We start from the raw sequence: 9803 nt of genomic DNA, 5'->3' as shown, positions 1-9803 counted from the left end.
ACACTTACTTGGATATCCTTTTTTCATCGATCTTAGTAATAGTTTTCCGCCATAGCGAGGTGTTACTTATCGATACTAAAGGGGTAAGGTACACAAATAATTGTGAGTACATGTTAGTTTTGGTGAAACTCAACGATATAAGTAAGGAGTCCTTTTATGTCGTGGAAAAATCGATAGGTTTAGCTATTAAGTTCTTAGACGTACCTATCAACCAAGAGTAGTTTCTAGACTATTAGCAAAAGGCTTTTGCTTACCTAAAATTATTTTTAGAATTGAGTCTAAATACATAATGTGCTTAATTCTTCAATGGTTTTTAGGATCTTGGAATCATTTTATTCACACCTGTCGGAACACATAACTTGAATAAAATGCTTAATAAACATTGAATTATGCATGTATGCTAGAATTTAAGTTTATTAAGAGAAACTGTAAATGATTATTTATTTGTTTATTCTTTTTCAATTGTAGTTTTACTATGGCAAACAACAATCAAAACATCATCATGGGTTCTGAGCTTATGGTCAAGCTGAACCTAACAAATTTTCTTGAATGGGAAGCTAAGCTAGTTGAAATAGTCAGACTCAATGGACTTGAGTATGTACTGTTACATCCCATGCCAAGTTACTATGCCAGAGACATGACCCCTGAAAGATTTTCCGCCTGGGATGCGGATCTCAAAAAGGTTATGAGTCTCATGCTGAACAATATCCCTGATGAATGGGCTAGAAGGTTTGTAGCTTATGAACCTTTTACGCTCATCAAGAATCTGAGGGATATCTATCGTGGAAGCACGGAGGACAGGGACCTGAACGTCCATGAGTTGATTGAATCAATGTCTGGTCTAAAGGTTAGTTCTCCTAACAGGTGTTATAGGATGGAGGTCCAAGAAATACATGTTCAGCTCCTTCGCACTAAACAAAGGGTAGGCGTCCCACTAAGGTTCCATGTGGATCTTATGCTTTCATATTTTGATCGCCTAAGTCTACTAGGAACACCAATAAGCGAAAGGATGGCAGTCTCTATCTTGCTCAATTCACTGCACAGTGGGTTTGGTCGCTTCAAGCAACTATACCTAAGTGAACCAAGAGAAGAAACAGTTGCAGAATTTGTTCACCTTGTCAGAAAGGCTGAGATAATACTAGACTGTGAAGCCAAAGATTTACTCAAGGCTAAAGGGAGACCGTTCAAGAAAGGTGGAAAGTCCAAGGGCAATGCTAAATCAAAGCAGGACAAGTCCACATCAAGCTGTCTTTATTGTGATGGAATAAGCCATTACAAAAGAGAATGTCCAAAGCTAAAGGAAGATCAGAAGAACGGAACAGTCGTTCCATCTTCAGGTATTTTCGTTATAGACTGTACACTTGTTAATTCAACTTCTTGGGTATTAGATACAGGTTGTAGCTCACACTTATGTTCCAATTCACAGGGACTAAGAAGAAGTAGAAAGTTAAGCAAGGGTGAAGTCGACCTACGAGTGGGAAATGGAGCACGGATTGCTGCATTAGCTGTAGGAACTTATTATTTGTCGTTGACCTCTGGGATAGTTTTGGAACTGGAAGAATGTTTGCATGTTCCAAGTCTTACTAAAACATCATTTCTGTTTCTTGCTTAGATGCCAAGGGATTTTCCTTTTTAATAAAAGACAATAGTTGTTCGTTTTATTTTAAAGAGATGTTTTATGGATCTGCTAGATTAGTCAATGGACTTTATTTATTAGATCACGACAAACAAGTTTATAACATAAATACCAAAAAGGCCAAAAAGGATGATTCAGATCTCACCTATCTGTGGCATTGTCGATTAGGCCATATTAACTTGAAACGCATGGAAAGACTTCAAAAGGAAGGAATTCTAGAACCATTTGACTTAGAGGATTATGGTAAGTGCGAATCATGTTTACTTGGCAAAATGACAAAGCAACCTTTCTCTAAAGTTGGAGAAAGAGTAACTGAACTATTGGGTTTAATCCATACAGATGTTTGTGGACCAATGAGTACAAATGCTAGGGGTGGTTTCGGCTACTTTCACTACTACAAAAGGCGTGATATCTCGACGTTTTATCCTCGACGCTGTGGAAGATTGTCAGAATGAAATGTTGATCCGCGCTGTTTCTCGACGACGCTCCGCGTCGATGTAATTTCTCGCCATGGAAGAGCGTCAAGGAAATAGTCAGATGTCACATGTTGCCCACGTGATCTTGAAAGAGGGCAGCGCGTTTTCCGCCATAACCCTGGTTCACTTCTCAACTTCTCACTCATCGCCGTCGATCAAAATTTTGGGGGAAAAACTGCTCCTCTCCTAACTGAACCCTAGCCATCCCACTACTCATCTTTTCTCCCAAAATCTCTAGACCCATGAGAGTAGATCTCGATTCCAGTACTCTCGATCCACCGCTGCTTTTCTTCTCATTGATTTCTTCTGGTATGTCTTCTCATCTTTCTTTTATTTACTTATTCTCAATTAATCAGTAACTTTATATCTAAGACCAAATTAATCAGTTGATGCTAATAGTATTAGATTGGACTCATTTTCTTCATAGCTATTTTGATAATCTAAGTATGATCTAGGCAATTTGATTAATTCGTCAACCCTTTTTTTTCGTTGATTTTGTTATTAATTTCGGATTTACGTGTTTAGGGTTTACATATGAATTCTGGTAAATTGAAGCTTAAAGGGAATTGATGGTAAATCGACCACATTTCATCGATTTTAACGCTTATACATTGTGGAATCCAGAAAATATGCAGAAACCTTTTCTTTTTGACTAATTTCAAAGTGTAATTATGTTGTATATTTAGCTGAAGTGTTGCTTGTTTATGTATTTTATTTATCCAAAGATTTCTTTTTCCTGTCATTTAGTAGTTAGAGTAGATATGGGGATACAGTGTGACATGGTTACTTTAATCGTGGTGCTAATTGATATTTTTATAATTTTACAATTACTCAGTGATGCTAATTGTTTGGTGGAGCAAAATTATTGCTGATTTTGAGCTTTCTGAGCTACTACTTTGTTTCCGTTGGTTCTCTAACTATGCTGGTTTTGGGCGTTTGATGTGATCTGTTAGTTTCAGGTTATTGGTTTTTAGATATGCTATGTTTCTTATCCTGTTTTCATCTTAGGGATACATATCGATGTGGTATGGACAATGGGACTCCTATGCACAATACTCGTACACCAATGCATTCCTTACATGATTCTTACGGAGATGCGCGAGGTTGGTTACTTGGGCAGGCTAAGAGGGGAATGAGAATACTCATTGTTAAGTTAAATACAGTATGCCGTTTTTCTTATCCCCTGACTAATGTTTCGGAAGTTTGGATTGCTTTAAAAGTCGTCTGGTTATGTTAATAAGATCTGTTTTCCTCTAAAAAAACTAATAATTGGTTTCGTTGAATCTTGTGCGTAAATGGTACAGGAAAAACTACATTACTTTGATAGTATCCCAAGAGTTGCAAAGCTAATTAATGGAATTATTCTGTATGTATCTTAGCTTCTTTACGTTAAGTTTATACCCTTTTTGTTTTTCATATACGCTGTTTGCTAGAATGCAGTTGCACTCATTACATGTGGTCCTTAAAGTACCTTAAGAAATAATTTATCTGATTTGTGAGAGTTATACTGAGCTTTCCTCGCAATTTCATGCAGTTTTATACAAGGATATTAGGAGAGCTGTTCAATTCAATTGTTGGTACCGTATATTTGTGTAAATGGATTTGGTAAGTTATTGAGTTGAGTTCCTTTGTAATAAAAAAAAAGACTGATAAATATCATGAATGTAAAACTATATGTTTTGTTAAATTTTGGATCTTTATGCCTTATGTTCTCTATATATAATATTTTATGTTGTTAATGTATGTTTCTTCTAGGGTGTTCTTAATATATGGTTTCTTTTGACAGTGCCACATGTATTGTATAGTGCTACGACTTCAAGAAAATCTAGTCACAATAGTGTTTAGTTTAATAATTTAATCTGAAACTGAAGCTGGAGGCTCCAAAGGCTGCGGACATGTTGTGTTTTTTTCTTCTGCATTCACTCTTTCAATCATAAAATAGACTTTGATTTGAGGTACGATATATTTTCCTAATATCACAAGTATGTGAGTATATCACAGGTACGATATAATTTTCTCTCATATGTCCTTAGGTAGTTGATGTGAAACTCACCCCCCTTGCTTAGATGGCATGCAATACTGATTTTTGAATCACAAAGTTCGCGTACTACATGAATGTTAAGGGAAAAAAAAGGGCTTGCACTCATTTTCGATGCATTGGTTAACTAATTTGCAACCCTGTGTTATGTTTTGACTACCATTACAACAAAACCGTATTTCTCGATGGTATAGGTTTTAAGTTGTTTGTTCCAGTCACCAGTGTGTTTTATTGTTTTTACCATAGACTACTCTTAGTTTATTTCTACACTGTGGGAGAAACTATTAATATACTTACCGTTTTTTTTTAAGGTCAAGGATGCATTTGAAGATGATGATGGTGGAAGAAAAGATTCAAGGGATGATGCATAACTCCTCAAACTATGAAGCTCATATTCTTGAAGTTGTAGGCTTTAATTTGAGTGGCCTTTGTTTTGAAGATGCCATTTTAGAATAGTATGTTGGAATTTTAAAAGTAAACGTGATGTTTTGGAGATACTAGCTTGCTATAATTAAGTATATAGATGTGGATATATAATGTGTTAACTTAAATTCGATATGTTTTGGAGCGAGTACGCGCGTACTATTATACTTATTAATTAATATATAATTAGTATCGTTAATTAGTTATCATCTATCGATATTATTGTGTCTTTTCAGGTTGAAGATGTTCGTGCTATAATTGTGTTTGATTTTAGCCTATATATTAGGTTTCATGCAGGTTGATTTTGGTTCGTGCGAAGAAAAAAAAAAGGAACAATTCTCGACGCTTTTGTGTGTCAAAAGATATTTCCCGCAATATGTAATAGATCACCCGCAAAAATAATCCTTACGCTATATGGCGTCGAGAAAAATTATCACTACAATAAACAGCGTCGATATTCTCGACGCTGAAAAGCGTCAAAACCTATATGAGTACACGGAAAACCGTCGCGAAAGTCGACGCAAAACAGCGTCGAGAATTTCTCTACGGCCAAATTCTCGACGCTGGAAGGGAGCGTCGAGAAAAATTTTCTCGACGCCAAAAGGCGTCGATAATTGGCAAAAAAAGCGTCAAAAAATGATGCGTTTTGTAGTAGTGTTTATCACTTTCACTGATGACTTCAGTAGATATGGTTATGTCTACCTAATGAAGCATAAGTCTGAATCCTTTGACAAATTCAAGGAATTTCAAAGTGAAGTAGAGAATCAATTAGGCAAGAAGATGAAGGCACTGCGGTCTGATAGAGGCGGTGAATATCTGAGCTATGAATTTGATGACCATCTGAAAGAATGTGGAATTCTATTAGAATTGACTCCTCCTGGAACACCACAATGGAACGGTGTGTCGGAACGGAGGAACAGAACCATGCTAGACATGGTTAGATCAATGATGGGTCAGGCCGAACTTCCAATAGAATTTTGGGGACATGCACTAAATGATAGGTTATGATACATATGACAAAACATAAATCATGCGGAAAAACCTTAATGTCAGGAAACATATTATTTACACATAATCATTTATCATAGAATAGATGCATACACTTTGTAGCGTGCCCTCCCTAGCTGCGCCCGAACCGAACAAGAACAAGTCTTTAGGACTCCAAATGTCGTCCCTCCGTAGATAGTCCACAGTACGTCCGAATCCGCCTTAAGCTTGACCAACTAGAATCGCCCTTAAGGTAGCTTAGGAATTTCGGTTATTAGGTGCAAGTGTATGGCTGATTTTTCTTCAAAAACTTACCTTTTGAATACTTCAATTGTATCTATAAATTATGACCCTAGGCACCTATTTATAGAGCTACGGAAAAGGAACTGGAATCCTACTAGGATACGAATTAATTAAACTAGAATCCTAGTAGAACTCTGACTAATTAATTTATCCTTTTAGGATTAGGAATTTAAACACATGTCGAATCCTGATAGCTTTAGGATTCGTGTATGAACACAAACACACACACGCACGCACAGCAGCCCACGAGGGGCGCCATGCGCGCGCGCGCGCAGCCCGCGAGCACTCGCAGCCCATTGCCACGAGGCCCACATGCTGCCACAGCCTTGGCGCGCGCTGGGCCTACCTTGCGGTGGGCCTGGCGTAGCCTTGGCTGGTGCGTTATGGCGCGCTGGCTTGCTGGGCGATGGCCTGGCTTCGTGCTGGGCCTTCGTCTAGCAGGCCTCGTCCGATGCTAATTCGTACGATACGCTTCCGATTAAATTCCCGATTCCGGAATTTATTTCCGATACGAACAATATTTAATATTTCCGATTCCGGAATTAATTTCCGTTTCGAACAAATATTTAATATTTCCGTTTCCGGAATTATTTTCCGATTCCGATAATATTTCCGATTCTGACAATATTTCCGTTTCCGGCAATATTTCCGATTCTGGCAATATTTCCATTTCCATTAATATTTTCCGATACGTACCATGTTTCCGTTTCCGGCAACATCTACGACTTGGATAATATTTATATTTCCGATATGATCCATATTTCCGTTTCCGGCAATATCATCGTTTCCGGAGTATTCATTTCTTGCTTGTGACGATCTCAGCTCCCACTGAAACCAAGATTCGTCGATTCCGAATATCCATAGATGGAGTATTTAATGCCATTAAATACTTGATCCGTTTACGTACTATTTGTGTGACCCTACGGGTTCAGTCAAGAGTAAAGTGTGGATTAATATCATTAATCCCACTTGAACTGAAGCGGCCTCTAGCTAGGCATTCAGCTCACTTGATCTCACTAAATTTATTAACTTGTTAATTAATACTGAACCGCATTTATTAGACTTAACATTAAATGCATACTTGGACCAAGAGCATTATTTCCTTCAGTCTCCCACTTGTCCTTAGGGACAAGTGTGCATTTCCTAATTCCTTTGTCACTCGATGCTTGCTCTTAAACATAAGGTAAGAGTTGTCATCCTTATTATGTCCAGAGGTGTTTCTCGGTTTCAGAGTTCAACTGATCAAATAAACAGATAATCTTATCCTATGATTCATCCGAGCACGGCCATGCATTTTACAGTTTCTAGCTCTCCTAGTGGCCTTGTACAACTTTCAGCATCTCATCCCGATTTATGGGAGGACAATCCCAATCTTGCGATCTTGAGATTAGACTTCGTTTGATAGGTGATTACCTGAGCGTTGCCTTTATAGCCTCCTTTTACGGTGCGACGGTTGGTCAACGTCAAAGCAACCAGTTCTCAAACAAGTAATCTCAAATCACTCAGGTATTGAGGATTTAGTGTCTAATAATTTTAATGAAATTTACTTATGACAGATTTTCATCTCTTACAGTAAAGTTTCATAGGTCTGTCCGATACTAGTCTTCCCAAAGTAAGTATCTATGCAAATGATTACGACATTGCCATGTCCACATAGTTCAAGAAACAGAACTACTAGTCATCTTGCATTCTACTCGTCTAACGTTTTCTATGCGTCCAATTTATAGAAAACTCTGACCAGGGACCATTTTCAACTTTTGACATTCAAGTTCACTTTATAGACATTTCTTAGTCACAGGACTGGTCATGACAGTCTATCTTGAATATATCGTCAAATTTGAAGGGACTCATCATTAAATACTAAACCAAGATTAAATGGAATATGAAAATACATTTCATATATGATAAATGTTCAACCCTAATGTTTTACAACCATGGGCCTCAAATCCATCTTTAAAATAGTTCATGGATTTCAAAGCTATGCTTGATTTCCAGTGCTACAATGTGAGTGTGGCTTCTCACTTGTTGCATAGGTTTAGTTATCATGCTTTGCCAATCTTAATATCCTTTTAATCGAATGTTCTTCGAGATAGATGATAAGATCTTTTGAGTATGTTTATTTTGTGATCTAGTCTTTCTAGCTACAAGAGTGGTTCTACGCATTTTGCAATGAAGAACTATCAAGTCAGCAGACATGTGATCTACCCAAGTTCAATGAAGAACTCATTAACATAAACAACCCTGTTTTATTGCTTCTCAGGCAATAAGTACTTTTACTTCAACTGTTTAGGTTGCTAGTGATGCTTTGTTTGGATTTACTTATCCAAGCAGTTCACAGATATGTGGAAGACTTTCCAGCTGTGTCATAGAACATAGAAATTATTATTTAATTTCCCACGCAACAACTCATGGTCTCCAATCCATGTTGCCATTTCAAAACACGATGCTCTATAGCTCGTCCTTGCCAATGGTTAACTCCAAAGGGATCTTGCTTGATCCTTTGCCAGTGTTTATGCGTGAAGCATCAATATTTATCATATCTTTATTTCCTTGAATCAAGATCTAATCCTATGTACCTTTTCAAGTACCATAAGTTTTTCTTGATCTCAATCTAGTTAATCTTTACTTGGATCAATAGAGATTGGTATATGTTCATCATGCCTAAAGCCATACGATACATTTTTGGCGATCCTCATATTATATCACACATGATAAATTCTTTTGCAGAATAAATCCCAATTGAATTCTATTCTTGTAACTTTAGCTCATTCAATTTCAGTAGATACTGAATCCAGCTAAATTCTTTGACATATAATATAGGCTAAGAATCTCATTTAGATCCTTTGATGTTTAACTTAGTAAATGCTTATACATAGTTCAAACATTCATTACTTAGATTTATTCACATGGGTCGAATATCTCCAATGGAGTCTTTCATGCTTGATTTAGTAAATGCCATTACTTAATCCAAAACAATAATATAAGATCTTTGTAAATAGATCTTAATACCCAGTATGCACTAAGTTTCGCCTTGGTCCGTCATTGATGAATAATTTCAAATCTAAGTCATTAGCATTTGGATGTTATTTCACAATAGAGAGATATGTGTGTGATACACATAGGACCAATTAAGTTTTATGTACTCCCACTAAACTTCTTATATATCTATAAGAATAATGTACATTTTATGAAACTAAAATATTTATTAGCTTCACTAAAATACAATTCCAATTCCCAATTGCTTGCTTAAATCTGTATTTAGATTTCACAAGCTAGGTTCCTTTTCAAGCATTACTTGGATCCACAAATCCTATGACATGTCATGTGCATAGTTTCTTCCAACATTTGATTGAGGAATACATTTTGTCATCCAATTGCCATATGTACTAATATGCAATCATTGCTTGAATTATAGACTTGAGCATTACGATTATGCATGAGGTTTCAACACAATCCATGCCATGAATTTTCTTGTAACCTTTAGCAACTAATCTAGCTTTGTGTGTGAACACAATTCTACGTTTGATGGTTTTTATTCTTAAAAACAAACTTGCAACCAATAGGTGTGAAACTATTCTTGCAAATCAACAAAATTTCAATTTTGTCATCAAAACATTGAGTATGTTTTATAGCCTCTAACCATCTAAAACATTTGAGTCTATATATGGCCTCTAACCATTTTAGGAAATCTATATTTCGTCATAGCTTTCTTACAAGTCACAAACTTATTAATCTACATGATAATAGTTTGACTGCAAGTTGTAGGTTTCTTCACTATCTAATAGAAGAATCTCATAGTTTCATTGACCTGAACTCTATGTTTCTTCACTATCTAATAGAAGAATCTCATAGTTTCAGTGACTTGAACTCCATGCCTACTTGGGTATAGAACATCAAACAATAGAATATCAACAGACACTTGAAAGTCCTTTGAATATTC

Source organism: Spinacia oleracea, chromosome 6, assembly GCF_020520425.1.
Source record: "Spinacia oleracea cultivar Varoflay chromosome 6, BTI_SOV_V1, whole genome shotgun sequence".
Lineage (NCBI taxonomy): Eukaryota > Viridiplantae > Streptophyta > Magnoliopsida > Caryophyllales > Amaranthaceae > Spinacia > Spinacia oleracea.
Note: the sequence above shows the minus strand (reverse complement) of the source record.